General features: G+C 37.8%; 1 protein-coding gene across 4 annotated transcripts in view; it reads left to right on the top strand.

Annotated features, from left to right (window-relative positions):
- ARL15 (ADP ribosylation factor like GTPase 15) overlaps positions 1-17,363 on the top strand; it is a 291,798-nt gene that overhangs the window by 198,922 nt on the left and 75,513 nt on the right. The gene's annotated exons all lie outside the window — the stretch shown is intronic.

The following is a 17,363-nucleotide window of genomic DNA, read 5'->3' as shown; positions in this document are numbered from 1 at the left end:
TGTAGTGTTTAAGAACCACAGATCTCTGGGTAGGAAAAAGAACACGATTGTATGAAGGGGATGTGTCTGAAGCACAACTTCCACTGTGCTTTTCTCCTCAGAAAGGAGGATTTGTCCCAGATGAAGATTGTCCCACCTTTCCTGAAATTTGTATACAGATCAGCTAGGAAAACATCAAGTCTTCATCTTTTCTACAAATCACCATTGCTATAGCTATTAAGAAAACGTCTATCAACAGCAAAAGACTCTGACAAGCAGCCAGCAAAGTTGTGACTGGTTTTTTAAGTACTTTTGTGTTTGAAACTGCTGGAACACCTTTCAGAAGGAAAAAAAAAGAAAAAGAAAAAAAAAGAAAAAAAAAGAAAAAAAAAAAAAAAAAGAAAAAAAAAAAAGAAAGAAAGAAAAAAACCACCCCAAACTATACTGAAAGTTACTTTCAATTTGAAGTGGAAGTGTACAGAGCATGGTGACTTCACAGACTGTTTAGATTTATTACTTGTCTTGATGCTACTGATCACTTTCCTTCTGTCCTTTTGCAGCCATCACAATTGCTTGGGGAAATAATTTCCTTTGAGGTTTTTTTTTGCCTCCTTTTACTGATTCTTAAGCTGTCATTATTACTGTACTGTATTGAAATTACTCTTCATGTGATGGTCCTCAGTTTTATATTGACTTTTAAAATATTTTTCAAAGCAGGAAAACAAGGCATTTCACCGTTTCTGTACTTCAATTCATGTATTTCTAACTGGGTTTAATATAATACAAAAGTTTTATGGAAGTAATGTTTATATTTTTAATTGGAAAAGTATGTAATATTTATGGTACTATTAGGTAGTCATGATGTTGCTTTATGTCAGAGGCTCTCAATACATTTTTTCTACTGCTATCAGTGGATTGTTATCAGAGTAAGGCTATGCTGAACAATGAAGAATAACAGCAAGGAAAGACAATGCTATTTATCTTGCTTAATATAGCTGTCTTTCTGTATGAAGATTTCAGGTCTCAGTTGCTTCCATATAAGGTATCAATAGGAAAGTTCCTCTGTTGACTTCAGGTGGTACCTGAATCTTTTTCAAGAAAATGGTTTTGAGACTATTTTAGGAGTTGTTTGGTTAATTTCTGTGTCTTCTTAGTTTGTGTGTTTAGGGAGGGGATGGGGAGAATGTAAGGGAAGCTCAGCACATCTATCTTACTATTATTTCATTGCCAATATAAGTTCTACTACACAGTGCTCAGGAAACAAAAAAGAAGCTTACATTATAATTCCATCTGAATTCTTCTGCTGTGGAGTTTATTAATTTTTATCATTTAAAGTTCTTCTGTCTCTGGCAGTAGCTCTTCCCTTTCTCTGTATCATTTTTATAGTCAACTTGTGAAGTCAACCAACACGAATGTATGAATGGGTTCATCAAATCACTAAACTAAACAGTGATTTTGCACTGCAAGGTGTTAGGACCCAGTATAGTTCTAAGAGGTCCTCAAGAAATGCAGAGAAAATGTGATACCGCTACAGCACTTGTAGTTTGATGAAGCATCATTTAAGAAAAAAGCATTTTAAGAGACACAAGTTGTCCAGTGTTAAACTGAATTGGACGTCTGTTTTCATTGAATGTCCCAAAGCTTATTTCAGCGTGGTGCCAAAATGCATTTATTTTTCATAGCTGTCTACCAGAACACATTTAAATTATTTGAAAGCAGGCTTGGTGGAGTGGCTGTAAGAGAGTGAATTAGTTCTGTGTACAGCAGCAGCAGGATGGCCCAGCGGACTTCTGACCCAGAAGGATCCTGAGTCACTGCAATCTGTTCTGTGGGAGATGGAAGGCAGTATGACCTGGCTGTTGGACATGTTTTCAGCAGTCGTGAGAAAACAGCCTGTGGGCTAAGTGATGCTATGGTTCTCCATGCTATTCCTGGCCTTGTGGGCTGTGGTGCTGCAGCAGATGGTTCTTGTCCAGTTGGGTGGATTTGAAAGATCAGGACAAGGTAAGCACAGGAAAGGCACTTGACTGGCGGGGAGAGGGGAAAGAATGAAGAGGGATAAACAAGCCATGTTTATTTTCTCTTTTTCTTTGAAGTTTTTGCTTTCTATCTTTAAATCCTGTATAAATATATATAAATATCTTAACAAGTAAACAGTAAGACCATTTTAGTGGGCGAGGAGGACAACAAAAACCTACCGTTAATGTTTCCATAATCAGCTAAAGTTCTGACTTTCTGTTTGTATTTACTTGGAGAATTTTCAGTTGTGTTCCTTAACTCTATATCCACAAACTTCTCAAATGTGTTGTTAGCTAAAATGAATTAATATTAGGTTTGTAGTGTCACTAAACTTAAATGGGAAAGCCAAAAAAAGAGCCTGGAACTTCTTAAACATCCTTGGTTTTCTAAATACAGTCCTTTTGGTATTTAAACACAAGACTTTGCAACTAAAAAATCTGGCTTCTCAGGACTTGAGTGTTTTAGGAAACATAAAATCTAACTTAAATATTACTCTATATTCATTTTATATTCTGTTATAAAGAAAGTAATATTTTATTCCTGAGACTTGCTATGAAATTCTTGACTAATGGGCCAGCTGTACTTGAGAATATTAATTTTTGCAGCCACTGATAGAGAAGTAGTTCTACCTTGAAGCATTTATCTTCTGGACTGTGCAATTTGCTGTGCATTCAACAGGATTTGGGGGGGTAGTTATTTTTTGAGTGTTTTAGATTGGGATTTTAATATGGGAATTGTAGTTTCCTGGCAGTGCTTGCTATGTAATTATTGACATTGATAGCCTGGAAACATTTGGTTTGGGTTCCTTTAGAAAATCTCCACATTCCAGGGAATATCAGCTTGATAAATACAAGTAAAAGCTGTGTGAAGTCTAGTCAGGTTTTGGGGGGTTGGGGTTTTGTTTTGGGGTTTTTTCTAGTTTTTTAGTTGGTTGTTTGATTGGGATTTTTTTATTATTATTACTCTATTGCCCAGAGTATGAATACTCTCTGCACACTTTCTCAGCACTGTGCATCTGACACAAGACAGTTATACTGCTGTACACGTTTAAATGGTCTATTACTAGTCTGCTGCCAGGAACTAATAAAAATATATAAACCTTCTGATCAAATTTTATTATTTTTCTCATTTTCTTTCTAGACAGTTTATGGTTCCACAAGATTCTTTAATTCCCAGTCATGATACACTGTTAATGGGCCTTAGAATCTTGTCTCCTTGGCTTCATGCCAAGCAGAAGTCTCAGCTATCTTTTGAACAACTATACATGTGACATATATGTAGCACTGGAACTTCTAATATAGCTGTTAATGTGAGGAAATGGCAAAAATTTATTCAACTGCAATTGATACTGCAATTACTTTTACTAGTAGATACTGGGAAAGAACTTAGTAAAAAATCCCAATTTTTTCATCATTCTAAATGACTATAATTTTCTGCTTCCCAGCATTAGATCTGGATAAGCTCAAGAAGCTGGCCCATGGGAATGTGAAGAGATTTAACAAGACCAGGTGCTGGTGCTGCACCTAGGTCAGGGCTGTCTCGGGTGTCAGCACAGGCTGGGCATGAGCAGACCCAGAGCAGCCCTGCCCAGGAGGACTTGGGGGTGCTGCTGGGTGACGGGCTGGACATGCCCCGGCCATGGCACTCACAGCCCAGAGAGCCAAACGTGTCCTGGGCTGCATCCAGAGCCCCGTGGGCAGCAGGGGAGGGAGGGGATTCTGCCCCTCTGCTCTGCTCTGCTGAGACCCAGCTGGAGCTCTGCATCCAGAGCTGGGGCATCCAACCTAAGAAGGACACCAGCTTGTTAGAGAGGGCCCAGAGGAAGCCACCAAGATGACTGGAGGGCTGGAACCCTCCAGTATTATACGAAATGTTAAAAGAATTGGGATTTTTTCAGTCTGGAAATGAGAAACGTATGAGGTCACCAAGTTGTGTCTTTTCAGTCCCTGAAGGGAGCCTAAAGAAAGGAGAGGGACATTTTACGAGGTCAAGTAGTGACAGCACAAGAGGGAATGACTTTAAACTTAGAAGAGGGTAGGTTTAGATTAGATATTAGGAAGAAATTCTTTACTGTGAGGATGGTGAAGCACTGGAACAGGTTGATCAGACAAGGTGTGAATAATCCACAGATGTTCAAGGCCAGGTTGGATGGAGCTCTGAACAACCAGGTCTAGTGGGTAGCATCCCTCTCCATGACAAGGAGGCTGTAACTACATGATCTTTAAGGTGCCTTCCAGCCCAGCCATTCTTTGCACCTAAAGAGAGAGAGGTCCTCCTTTGTCCTCCAAGCAAACCAACCGTCTACACCTTTTTCTGTTGTTCCCTCCCTGGCAGTCTAACTTTTGGCTAGCTAATGACTGAGAATTTGGATGTATTCACTCCTCTGTAAGGAATTTATTCAATAGCTAGATGATAAGCACTAATAATGGCCCATGTTTTCCCAAAAGACAAGGAGTTCTAAGGAAAATCCAAAACCATGTCACAGCTCCTCACCATCACACCTGTGTCATTCCCTTTCACAGGTCATAAGATGTGCCAGATCCAGGTGCTGCCAGAGCCTGTTTGTAAGCGAGTCTATTTTAGGAGACAGTTTCTGTGTAGAAATGACAAGTTTCCTGAACTTCTCCAAGACACAGACTCAGAAAAGAACAAGTCTGAGCTGGTGTCAGTTCCTAAAAAGAAGTGTTGTTTTTCTTCTGGCTAGCCATTACCTGGCTGAGCTTATTCCAACATACTTGGGACGGGGGTGGCTGGGAAAAATTGGAAAAAATTGCTTGCAAGTCAGAAGTGAAGTATTTACCCATCTGAGTGGGACTGCTCAAAACTGGTAATCAAACACTTGGTGAAGTAACTTGCCATTTCAGGATTGTAATCTTTCCTGTCCGCTTTCCATCTGCAAAACTGGGAAAACAGTATTTATTTAGCTCACCGGGATAGATGATATTTCCTTCATTAATGATCTTGGGCATGAGACAGTATTCTTGCACAAAAGTCTTAAAGAATTTAATGGTATTTTTGAGAAAGCGAGCTGGTATCCCTATTGTAACTTGTGTTAATGCTAAAGCTTGTTTATGCCTCCTTAAGTGATGCCCAAAGTAGGTGTGCTCTTAGAATGAAACCAAGTGATACAGAAGTAGAGAAACCAAATTTGCTGGACTCACAGTGCTCGACAGTTATGTTCAAAAAATACATTAAAATATTCCAAGGTCTGAATTTTAATTTATTAATGACATGGTTCAAATACTTTACCTTCTCTCTATATATGATATATATGATTATCTGTAGGATTCTAGGTATTCCATTAGCTGAATATTAGATACTGTAACTAGGTATGAGGATGGTAAATGTTACTATATTGTTTTATTAACCATGCTTTCAAGGTATATTATGATGATGATTTGCATTTGGCAGTGGTACTGTTGAACTAGAGTAGATAATAAAGTGGTTTGCAGTTGATACTTGCATTAATGAGTAAGCATGAATTATAAAAACTCTGCTCACATTGAAGCTTTTCCAGATTCAGGTGGGTCTGAAGGAGAGGGAGCAGTGTGGTATTCCTTTAATATCCTCAGTATACTATTTAAACAATATTTTTTTTTAAACCCAGGATTATGACCCAAAATATGGACTTAATGGAATAAAATATTTCAGCTGAAATGAATAGGAAACACTGGAGAGACCTCTTGCAACTTCTAGTAAACAAAATTATTCTGAAACTAATCACGTTCTGAACTTTCTGCTTTGACTTCTATGTATTTTCTGCTGTTTCTAATAGAACGTATCTTTCTTTTGCTATCTCCTTCACCATTTCTTCATCTATTCCTGCCTTCCTGGGTTGTCTTTTGAGTGGAATTATGGAAACAAGAAAATGAAAAAAACCTCTCAACCAATCAACCAAACAACCCAACCCAATCCAACCAAGTAAAAGAAAAAAAATCCCTCCAAATAAACAACCCACCTGCACTTAAAAATCCCCAACAAAAATGCCCAAAGAAATACACCCCACCACCCCCCCAAAAAAAAATCCCACAACTGCACATTTGTGTCATCCCCTTAGCTCTCTTTCATTTCTGTTGGGCATACTTGACTTGATTTTAATGTAAGCCCACAACTGGGGCTCTAGTCACCCTTTGTGACGCCAGCCTTTGTATAGGGCTTCAGTCCTACAGAATTCACTTTTGTCCCTGACTAACATGGACCATTCTACTGCTACAGTTAAATTTGAATAGGAAATAAAGCAGACTTCGCTCATGGTTGGTGAATGCTAAAACTTGCCTCCCTTATTCCAGCTGGCCAGTCAAAGCTAAAATGGTGATCATGTAGCTATGGAGCCTGGGAGTAACCTTTTTCCCATTTGACTGCTGTTGATATGCCAGATTCTCATCCTTCAACCTAGCTGCAGCTGGATATTTGGTTGTCACTGGGAGCCAAAGGTGGGCTGGCAGCTCCCCAAGTGAAAGCTGTACTCTGCCACGTGTATTTTAGGCAAGTTCAGTCAAAAGTTTGCTATGTCTTTTGCTTTGAACTTAAACAAGGAAGGAAGTTAGGGAGCTTTCTGGGAAAGCCTCTTCAAGAACCTGGGCATAACTCAGCTTCTTTAAGGGGTACAACAGCAGTACAGTGGTACTCTGTATGCAATTTTTAGTTATCATAATCTGTTTTAACAACCTTCAGATTAGTACTTTCATTGTTGTTTGAAAGCTTATGTCAAAAATTGATTCCTCAGTCACTAGAAAAGAACAAAACAGACTTTCCAAGACAGACAATATAAGGAAAATAATGAACGTTGTCACACAAATACATGTGGGGAGCTTTTGCAGTACAGACAGCTTTGAAAAGTGGAAAATTCCTAAAGGTGAAGAAGTGCAGTCACACTTAGACTGTCAAATATCTTAGCTGTATGTGGCTGTAGGAACTTTTGAAAGCACGGGTGTGTTGCTGCATCCAGTTGCAGGTTGCAGTAATTAGCAGTTGGTTTAACTGCTTACTTGCCATTAAAATTTATGCATTTGTTGTTAATTCTCAGTAGGGTAAATAAGTTGTTTTGGTTTGTCTGAGCTCTGCTCTTAGCAGTGATATTGATGAACTGCAGCTTTGTAAATATCATGGGAGAATGCTGTTGTCCAGACTCCTGCCCCTCTGCTGAATTCACAGGTCAGTCCTAGGGAACAACCCACTGTCAGTTTTTCAAAAGAGACTGGTTTTTTGTCTACAGTTCTATAGTTCCAAAAATTGTATTCATACTTGTCTAATGGATTTGTTTAAGTGTCCCCTTTTCATGGATTTGTAATAGCAAATGGTCTCTAATACATTTTTTATTAGTTGATTAAAATTAAATGATTAATTAGAGATTATCTTCTGTGAAGCAGAAGAAATTATGACAGGAGTAATCAAACATTAATTACTGAAGATTTTGCTGATCAGCTGTCTGCTGAACATGCTATACTGCAGGTGTGTGATAGGAATTATGCCTTTTCAGGCTTACCTAAAAACAGAGGCCAGACAAAATTAAGATAATAAAAAGCATTTATATTTATTGAAGGGCCTTCAAGTACATTTAGGGCAGACAGAGCACACTCAGGAGCTACACCCAAAAATGGATGATGAGTCACAGGTTTTCACACTTTTATAAGGTTGGGCCATTTGCATATTGGGAGTTAATCTTCCAATTACAGCTTCATGAAATGAAATCATTCATCCCAAGTTTGCTCCCCCCTAACTCACTTCTGTTTACATTTCTCGGGGCCTGAGACAGTAAGGTGTCCTTGATTCCCAGCCCTAGACAGGAATTGTTTTGTCTGACCAACATGTGAAGACAGTAGCTAACACTGTATATGGAGTTCAGAGTTATACACTAAAGAATTACGGGATTACAAATAAATGAAAAATATAAAAGCTGAAATCCTAAGGCATCAGGAAAAGTAAAACTTTTCCATAACTTCAACTCCAAAATAGGTAAACTGTACCTCAGTCTCTTAGAGAAGGAAAATGCTTTTTCACATATGTTTTTTTAGTAATATCAAGGAGTATATTAACCTTTAATTGCTTTGCATGTGTACTGTGCATAATAGTTCAAGATTTATTTAACATGCATCTGGCATTATAGCACTACAAAACTGAATAGTTTATAGAGAATGGTATTCTCTTTCATGGTACAAGACTGGTGACAAATCTCCTTTTATGACAGAGACGATAGATTTTACTTTTAGGGTTACTACCTTGTTGGTTTCCTTTGCTTTTACCTCAGCTTTCTTGGTTTTGGTAGTTGGCTGTCAGTGCAGCTCTACATTGTTAGTTTTTAAAAATCATCTGGGAAAGATAATGGGTTTTGCTTCTTTTGTACATGAGGAATCATAGAACACATACATTGGCAAAGGATTCAAGAACTTGGAGTTTAAATTTAAAATATGAAGATTTTCTTTTTGAGCAGAAAATCACCTGCTGTCTGGTAGGACAGCCACATGAAAAGCATTCAAGTATGAGCGGTCTGACTATACCAGTGACAAATAACTTGAAGTGTTTTCTGAACTAAGAACTGTTGTGCTGGATAGCCAGAGAGCTGAGCCATTCCCAGGTGGACTTAGAAGCATCCAACCCAAATATGAACAGGAGAGTTAGCTTCCAAAATAAATTATTAGGAGTAGACATTTGCAGTAGACAAAGCCAAATATGTTTTCCCTCTTCTGCTTTTATATCAACAGATGATGGAGGTTATTTAGTTTATACTGAAAATGTTGGAATGTGATAGTCAAGCAGAGTTGTCACACCTGTGTTATGCTTTCCTGGTTGTCTAGACATTCCAGCCTCCGTTCATTCCTGTGGATCTGAATCCATCACCTGTGCTTAATACTTATGTCTGCTGAAAAAAACTAAATACTCCTCCAAATGATGTGTCAAGAAAATGCTCTTCTAACTTCAAACAGGCCTTTAATTCTCTTGGGTTATGTGAAGTATATTGGTGTCAAGATAGAAAGATTACTTTAAAGAAACCAGGTGTTCATTCTCTGAGATTTTTTTTTATAGACTTACCCATATATCTCCTGCTGTTTTCAGCTACATCAGCACAAGGAAGCACGTATTTTGACTATGTTGCTGCAAGCTTTTTGAAACATATCTATGAAAGATGCCATCCAGTTTTCTGTAGTGGTTGTACATTTGTATGTCCTTCTTTGTTGCAATTGCCTTGCATTACCTAACTCAATTTCCTTCTCTTGAAAATGAATCTTATTCTAGCTTCAAAAAATTAAATTTATTCTTGAGTTTGAAACACTGATACCACAGTTCACTCCTCTTCTCCTTACCTCAGTCATCTGTCATCTTTCCAAAGCTTCAAAACTCTCAAGAGAGTACGATGAATGTCAAATGTGAGAAGAGTGCTGTCTCAGTAAGTTTGACCTGATCAGGAAAATTTTCTTCTTTTCTTCTCCTTCCTTTTCACCCGAAATGACTTCTTCAGGAAACATCCAATCTTTCTGTAACTCAGTGGATCAAAGTGCTGTATTGTTGGATCTTAATCACATATGAATGGCTCCAGAAGGGATCAGAGCTCTCTTTGTTCATTAGAGGCTTCTAGGCCAAAACCAGTGCCAGCAGCCATAAAGGAAATATGTAAACCTCTGTTTGGTCATTCAGTGAACCATGTCACTCTAGGTTTGACCCCCACTTCTTCCCACTAGCTTCCTTCTGCAGGAAGGTGGCCTAGATCATGGCTGTAAAACATATTAATGCCAGCAATTGTAGGCAAAGGGATTATTTTTGTCTTTCTTTTTGATGTCTCTGCTAATTTTAATCCTTGCTGTTTTCTCCTTCTGAATGTTCTCAGCTTTAAGCACAAACTAGGATCAAAATGTTCCAGATTTGTCTGTATCAGAGAGAGGATGGTCTACATCACTGTGGTGTCACTGTGTCTTGTAAAGTGTAAGTGCTAAGTATGTGCACAGTAATATCGAAGTGTAAGACCATAAATATTTGGGATTTTTTTCCTGTAAAATGGGTTTCTGTTGTGCTGGGTGTTTTGCATATTGGTACTGGCTGTAGGAGATGGACTGCTCTATTAATAATATTTTTTTTTATCAAATGATTTCACTTCTTTGTAGCCCATCAAGATATTAGAAGAGCTTAACAAGATATAACAGTATTGAATAGGACATTAACAAGACATTTGATTTCTCTTTTTGCTTCAGCTGTGCATTTTTATGCAGCAATTTTAATGATATTGTCACTTTATATTTTTATATGATTCAAGCTGCGATGTTCTTGCTTGTAGACTTTAGTTGATACCTAAAGTGCAATCCAGTATCTTTCTTACACTGCTGTATCAAGCATGAATTAACTGCATAACTGATAATAAACCTAATCTCTAGGAATGTTTATGCTAAAAGGAAAACAGGGATGCAAAGAAGTTGCATTTTTGCACAAACGAGTGTTGTTCTTTATTGGGCTGTTACTCACATGCTTTAAAATGTCATCCAATGAAGAAGGCAAACCAAACAACTGAGCTGATCAATCATATACTGTGGATACTGAAAAGCAAATAATTGAACTGTTCATGTTTGCCCTTTAGGTTAGAAAATTCATTGTGCAAAGTAAATGACAGTGTGTTCACAGAAATAAAGTTGGTTTATATATGCCTTCTGAGTGTCTTGGGCTATATTACTAGAATAGTATAACTTCAAGTAGTTTAATTGGCTTTTTGTCTTCATATACTGTATCCATAAAAATAGACAAGGCTAAAAGGGAAAGAACTTTGTGTTTTGTCTAACAGTTCTGGTAAAATTCCGAAAAGTCAGATATGTCAACCTTTAATTAAAAAAAGAGTATTCAAATTCTACTAGAAGCATTATGGTTTTGCATATGTTTTGTATAAAATGAGCAGAATTTCTCTCTCCTCTCCCACAAGAATGGTTGAAGATTTAATCAGACCACTGGCCAGTGGATTTTTTTATAGGACCCATTTGTACTGTGTTTGTCCATGTTTGTCTTTAATCTAAACCCAGGTGATTGAATTTATACCTTCTTTTTACTGATAGATCCTGTTAATACATTTAAACTCTTGTCAAGGAAAGAAAGGAAACATTTTTTTTGTTTTCTGTGACAGTTTTCACTGTTCAGTCTTGATTTTTCTAAGCATTGTTCACTTTTCAGTGTACTTTTCTTCAAATTTTGTCACGTCCTTTTGCAGATTTTTGCTTTCTAGCTGGCAAACATCAAGCTGATACACTACCAGCTGGACTGGAATTTTTTAATATGAAGTCATTTCTGCTGTCATGGATTAGACATCTTTAGAAGCAGGATGTTTTATTGCTTGTAAGTCATCTAAAGCCATTTTATATGGCTGATCTCTACTTACCCTCTTCAATTTCTGCTGCACTGCCTGTGGTCTGACTGACATGATGATGACACTGTCCTTTCTATTAATCTGTCTACAACTGGTCTTATAAAACAGTGTGGCTGGTGGCACTCTTCACTTCATGTTGAGTAAATTGCTATACAATGTGCAAATACTTATTTCTTTGAAGTCTTGAGAATTTCGTCCATCTCCAAAACAGTTTTGCAGTAGGCAGCATAGCATCTTTTCCTGCTTTTCTGGAGCAATGTATAAAAAACTTTGTAATGTTAATTTTTTTAAAAAATGTTGTTAGTACTTCATCTTGTAATGAGGTAATTTCTTCAGTGAGAGGACAGTTAGAAATGTTCCATTATTAATATTTCAAATTTTAGCTCTTTACCAAGTAGACCTTTCTCGTTATAAGTCACTAAAGCATCTGAATTATTAGCAGCATACAATTAATACACTTGATTCACTATAAAACAATTGAACCATTTTCCAGTTATGGAGGCAAACATAATACATTAGTTTTCAGTTTCTAGTCTTTTCAGTAAAACTGGCATGATCTATCTGTCTGTTTATATAGGACAGTACTAAACATTCAAATCTAAAATGTTACTGAAGAATATAGTTTTAGCTGTGGGTTTTTTAAATCTATATATTTAAATCCATTACTTCCTTGCAGTGGTTCATTTCTCTTTGAAATCTGGACTACTGTAAAGCTGATAACTGTGTCTCTGAGCTGGAGACTGAGGAATATTTAGTAACCTATTGCTAGGAATCCCCTTCTCATGCCACCCGCTGAATAATCGGCATAACAGGATAGTAATACTAAATCTAAGTGGAAGTGCCAAGAAAAAAACTATGATATAGTGCTACTTTCAGACTATAGAAAAATGACAGCTCAGATTTATTTTTGGTGCTTATGGTTAAAAGATGTTCTATTTGTTGTTTTATTGCCTTTGTAATACTTTGGAGTTGCACAGGCGATGGTGATATAACAATAGATAATATACTACACATCTTGGCATAGAAATAGCAGAATAGTTAATCATATTAAACCTTTCAATTACTGCTTCACAAATGGGTATTTGTTCTTGATGGATTTCTCATTCAAGTAACCCTCGACCTCATAAAATACTAAACTCATACTGCAACCTATGTTTATAATGCCAGTTTTTTTCCCATTTTCAGTTTAGGCAGTTAGCTTGTTTCAAGTTTAAAAATAATGATTTAGAAGAATCAATTTCATGGTGAATGCATCTAGTCAAACAACTCATTTAAACAACATCTTACTTGTGTGTAGCAGACCGTTTTACAAGTAACTGAGAGTTTTACAAGCCTGTGTTTCAGACAGGAAAATTGGTTGTTTCTCATATGTGAGCTTGAAACTTAAACTTGTTAGCTTCAATGTACAGAACCTTTTCTGGTTTGGTAAGGAGTATTTAGTTAAGGTCTTTTCTGTAGACAGAAGCTGTAGCTGTAGACATATATAATAGTTCATTATCAAGAAGTGGTAAAATGGTACAAATTTTGAGTATGTTCTGTACAAGCCAGTGGGTAGAACCTTTTCACTTGTCACTAGTGGTCAGCAAACATAGCCTGTGATGATTTCTAATGTAAACTCAAATAGCAATTGTAAATGTACAGATTTCCAGCTTATGCTGAGCACTCAGAATGTAAAGTGGTGATTTTAGACACAGCCACCTGTGTCTGTCTCTATGAGACCTCAATTTTGAATAGATAGGTTGCTCTCTAAGGGGAATGGAGAATGCTTAGAAAAATCTGTTTCCTTAAGATATTTTAGTCAACTGGTATTAGTCTTCTCATCCTCATAAAAAGTTAGTGTCAGCTATATATTTCCTATATTTGATCTAATTTTCAATGCAGTGCTTACCCCAGGTGTAACACCAGGGCCTGTTGGTAAAACTGCAGGTCACATCCAAAGGTGGAGGGAAGGTGCTGTCTGTCAACCTTGGAAAAGCCAGGTTTCACTTTCTGCTAGAATCACTTCACAAGTATCTGCTTTTGTTTTCCATTGGTACAGTCATGAAAATTGGGAGATATTATTACCAGGACATAGCACCTGCCTCCAGGGGCTTTTCTTCAGAAATAATCTGGCTTTTCTATTACTTTAAAGGTATTCCATTGTTGTCATGTACAAAGGAAAGCCTTAATTCACTTAAAGTAACAATAGCTTTATTACAAAACCTGTTTTAAGCTCCTTTAATATTATTTTCAGTAGCTCTCCTTTAAGGAGACCATAAGTTTTACAAGTGTTGTCAGTCAGAGTTTGGCCATTCTTTGGAGAGATGAGAGGGACACTTTATAAGGGCATGTGGTTATAGGACAAGGGGGAATGGCTTTCAAGTGGAAGAGAATATGTTTAGATTAGCTATTGAGAAGAAATGCTTTACTGTGGGGGAAGAAATATTTGAACAGGTTTCCCAGAGAAGCTGTGGATGCCCCATCCCCAGAAATGTTCAAGGTGGGATGGGGCTTTGAGAAACCTGGTCTAGTGGAAGATGTCTCAGCCCATAGCAGTGGGGTTGGAATAGGATGATCTTTAGGGTTCCTTCCAACCCAAGCCATTTTATGGTACTTTGGGGCTGGTTTGGACGTTTTTATGTAAAGGTTGGAATCCTTCCTGAGATATCTGTATATCTCTCTTCTTTCTTGTATGTGCAACTCTTGATCAGCTGCCTATTATTCAATCTCTTTCCTTGAAGTGTTGATCCGTATAATGTAGGGAAGTGATATCTCAATGCAGTAAGAAAAATATTCATTACTCTTTCTCTTATCCTTTCCCATGGAATATTTTTACTAAAAGACTTTTCAGTAAGGTAGAATTCCCTGCTGCAACCTATGGTAATGGAAGAAATACCTCTGGCACTTAAAAACCAGAGAAATCCTAGCCTTTTACCTTTAAGTTCAAGAGTCAAAAGAACAGTACACTTCAGCATCTCATTGCATTCACCCATCTTCTCCAAATCCATCTATTATCCATGTCTTTTCCAGGGCCACTGCTGCAAATCTCTGCATTAGTTTGCTGATATTATTTCCCATTTACTTGACTTAAATCATCCTCTCTTGCTATAAAGTACTCACTTTTTTTTTCCGTATCTGTGATTGCTCATGCATTTCTAGTCATTTTAGGGTTAGTGGCAGATTTTTTTTTTGCACATGCATGTTCTGTGTACAGCACTGTGTCTGAATTGGGCTGTGTAATTTTCCTCTTGGTATCCCTGTGCTTTATGAAGAAAACTGAAGGCAGTGAGGGGGCCTTACTCAAGCAAGCCCTGGTCAGGGAGCTGGAGGGGTTCTGCCATAATTCTAGGTGGAGAATTAGAAAGTATCAAGAAATAGATGAGTCTGGAGCTGCCTGAAATAGTAGTTCTAAGTGGTGGCTTGCTGTGAGTTTGGAGGCATTAGTCTTCCCAGAGGCATGGACCTAGAAAACACAAACTACAGATTGGCATCCTCTAACCATGGGGCAGAAAGAAATCCTCAGAAGGAGGTCCCACGGAAGTTCCTGGTGCTGGAGAAGCTGGGAGAGTGGCAGAGCCTGAGGATTTCTAACAGCCAGGAACTGAACCAGGCAGTGGCATGGTCTCTGGGAACAATTTTGTGCTCAGTACTCTGGAGCACTGTGTCCAGTTCTGGGCCCCTCGGTTTAGGAAGGACATTGAGATGCTGGAGTGCATCCATAGGAGGCAGCGAGGCTGGTGAAGGGCTGGGAACATGAGCCCTGTGAGAAGCAGCTGAGGGAGCTGGGGTTGTTTAGCCTGGAGAAAAGGAGACTCAGAGGTGACCTTATCACTCTGCAACTCCCTGAAAGGTGGCTGCAGTCAGATGGGGTTGGTCTCCTTCTCCAGGCAGCAACTGACAGAACGAGAGGACACAGTCTTGAGCTGTAAGGGGAATATAGGTTGGAAATTAAGAGAAAGTTTTTTTATGGAAAGAGGGATAAAGTATTGGACTTGTCTGTCCAGGGAGGAGTCACCATCCCTGGATGTGTTAAAAAAAGATTGGATGTGGCACTCAGTGCCATGGTTTTGTTAAGATGTTGGGGCATGGGTTGCACTTGATGATCCTGAAGGTCTCTTCCAAACTAGTAATTCTGTGTTTTTGTGATTCTGTAATTTTTACTTTAAGAGTATCTTATGTTAACTTTTTCAAATGGATTTATTACATAGTTTCTGCTTTTAAACAGAAAATGGTGAATTGCAGTTAGTTCAGGGCTTCCATTGCTTCTATGCAGACATGTATAACAAATAATTCTCCCATTGGCAAAGGAACTGAAGGGAGGTTGGAACCATCCTATACTAGCATGCTGTGCTCTGTACCTGGTAAAGAGCAAGTGAAATAGGCACAACTACTGTCTGTGTCTGCTTGTGGGAGCACACACCTCACAGAACCACAGCTGCTGCTGAGTGGCTTTTGTGCTCAATCTGACTGTTAACTTGGAACAGTGCCAGCAGTGTGAATGTGGGGAGACAACCACAAAGCCCTTAGAAATCATGTTCTTTGCTGCTTATACAAGGGCACATGTCCATACAGTGTTTTGGTGCTTTGCAGACGTGGGCACAGTATACAGATGTTATTTGTTCAAGTACTAGATTTATGTACATGTTCAGGCAAATGCAGATGAATCATCACATATGCACTTCTCCAGAAAATACTGTTTAACGGGTATCTGAACAGAAAACATGCTATTTGCAGAAAGGATGTCATAATAAGGACTGACCTTTGGACTTCTCATTACTCTAAAGGTTATTTTTGACAGTCAACAACGCAAGTAAACTTTTTTGGGCTGGGAAGGGTAAAATCTCAGCACTTGTGTACTTGTGTCTCAGATTTTGTTCCTAGTTCAAACCACAGTCTATAATAAAACTAGCATATTTTGCTGCTGAAATCAGCATACTCTGTCACTAGTCTTATATTGTGAAGTAAACCATGAGTACCAGCAGTCTATTTAAAAAAAAAGAATGCTACAAAAACTCTGTAAGTCTCTGAAAGATGTTTCCTAAAGGTCTTGAGTGTTGAGTCTCATAATACTAGTTATTTGTATTCCTTAAGCTATTTAACTGAAGTTATAGCAAAAACAAACCTGAGTGAGAGACAGTAGAGAGGAGGTGACTGGTGGTATAGTGAAATACTTCAGTAGATTTCTTGTAAAATTATCTTTGGGTGTGTTACATTCTATATTTTTGTTAACAGATTAGAGCAATGATAGTAATTTAAATGAGTTATCTAAATTTATATTGATCTTAGATTCAATCACTCATTTTCGGCACAGCTTAAGAATATATTGTGATATGCTGAGAATACACTAAAATAGAAAATTGTCCTTATATACAGTAATTGAGCATTTTTGTGTCTGTGATCTATGTGGAGGAAAAAAGATATCTCAATTTTAGGTGTACTCCAAGTAGCTATCTTTAACCAGGGCTAATTTTCAGCGTTACTCTTTAGGATTTTATATTCTAACACTTTACCTGTAAGTGCTTAACTGTCAGACAGTATCTGTGGCAACCCAAAGTACTTAGTAAAACACTGGGTAAGAGAGAAAGCAAAAAAAGCAGTAACTTAAAGTGATGCTTAATTTTCACTTCTGAGTAATTCTTTGAAGTAAAAGAAAGAATTAAAATGGCTTTAAAGAAAAATATTTTACTGTGCTTTCATTGCATACATTTTTGTACCGTATTGTCTTCTCTGTTCTTTTTTTCCTTATCACTTGAGATGCTGTTTCACTCACTCTAGGGCTGGACAATTGTGAGCCGTTGTCTTGTTTTTCCAGTTATGTGCTTATATGAACCTTCAACTGGAAGTCTGGTTTTCTCTATATAGGTATACTGCTGCTCGTCTCGTGTTATTTCTATTTCTTCCAGTTGTAAGGAAAGCACCTGCTTATATGAAAGGAATATCCTGGGTGAATAAGACGTGGAAAGAAAAGTATTGGTGTGTGTTTTTGGCAGCTACACATGATTTATTATTTCTTTTGTACAAAATAACAGAATCTAACCAAAAAATCTAA

Source organism: Prinia subflava, chromosome Z (genome assembly GCF_021018805.1).
Source record: "Prinia subflava isolate CZ2003 ecotype Zambia chromosome Z, Cam_Psub_1.2, whole genome shotgun sequence".
In the NCBI taxonomy this organism is placed as follows: domain Eukaryota; kingdom Metazoa; phylum Chordata; class Aves; order Passeriformes; family Cisticolidae; genus Prinia; species Prinia subflava.
Note: the sequence above shows the minus strand (reverse complement) of the source record. Positions and strands in the feature narration are given on the sequence as shown.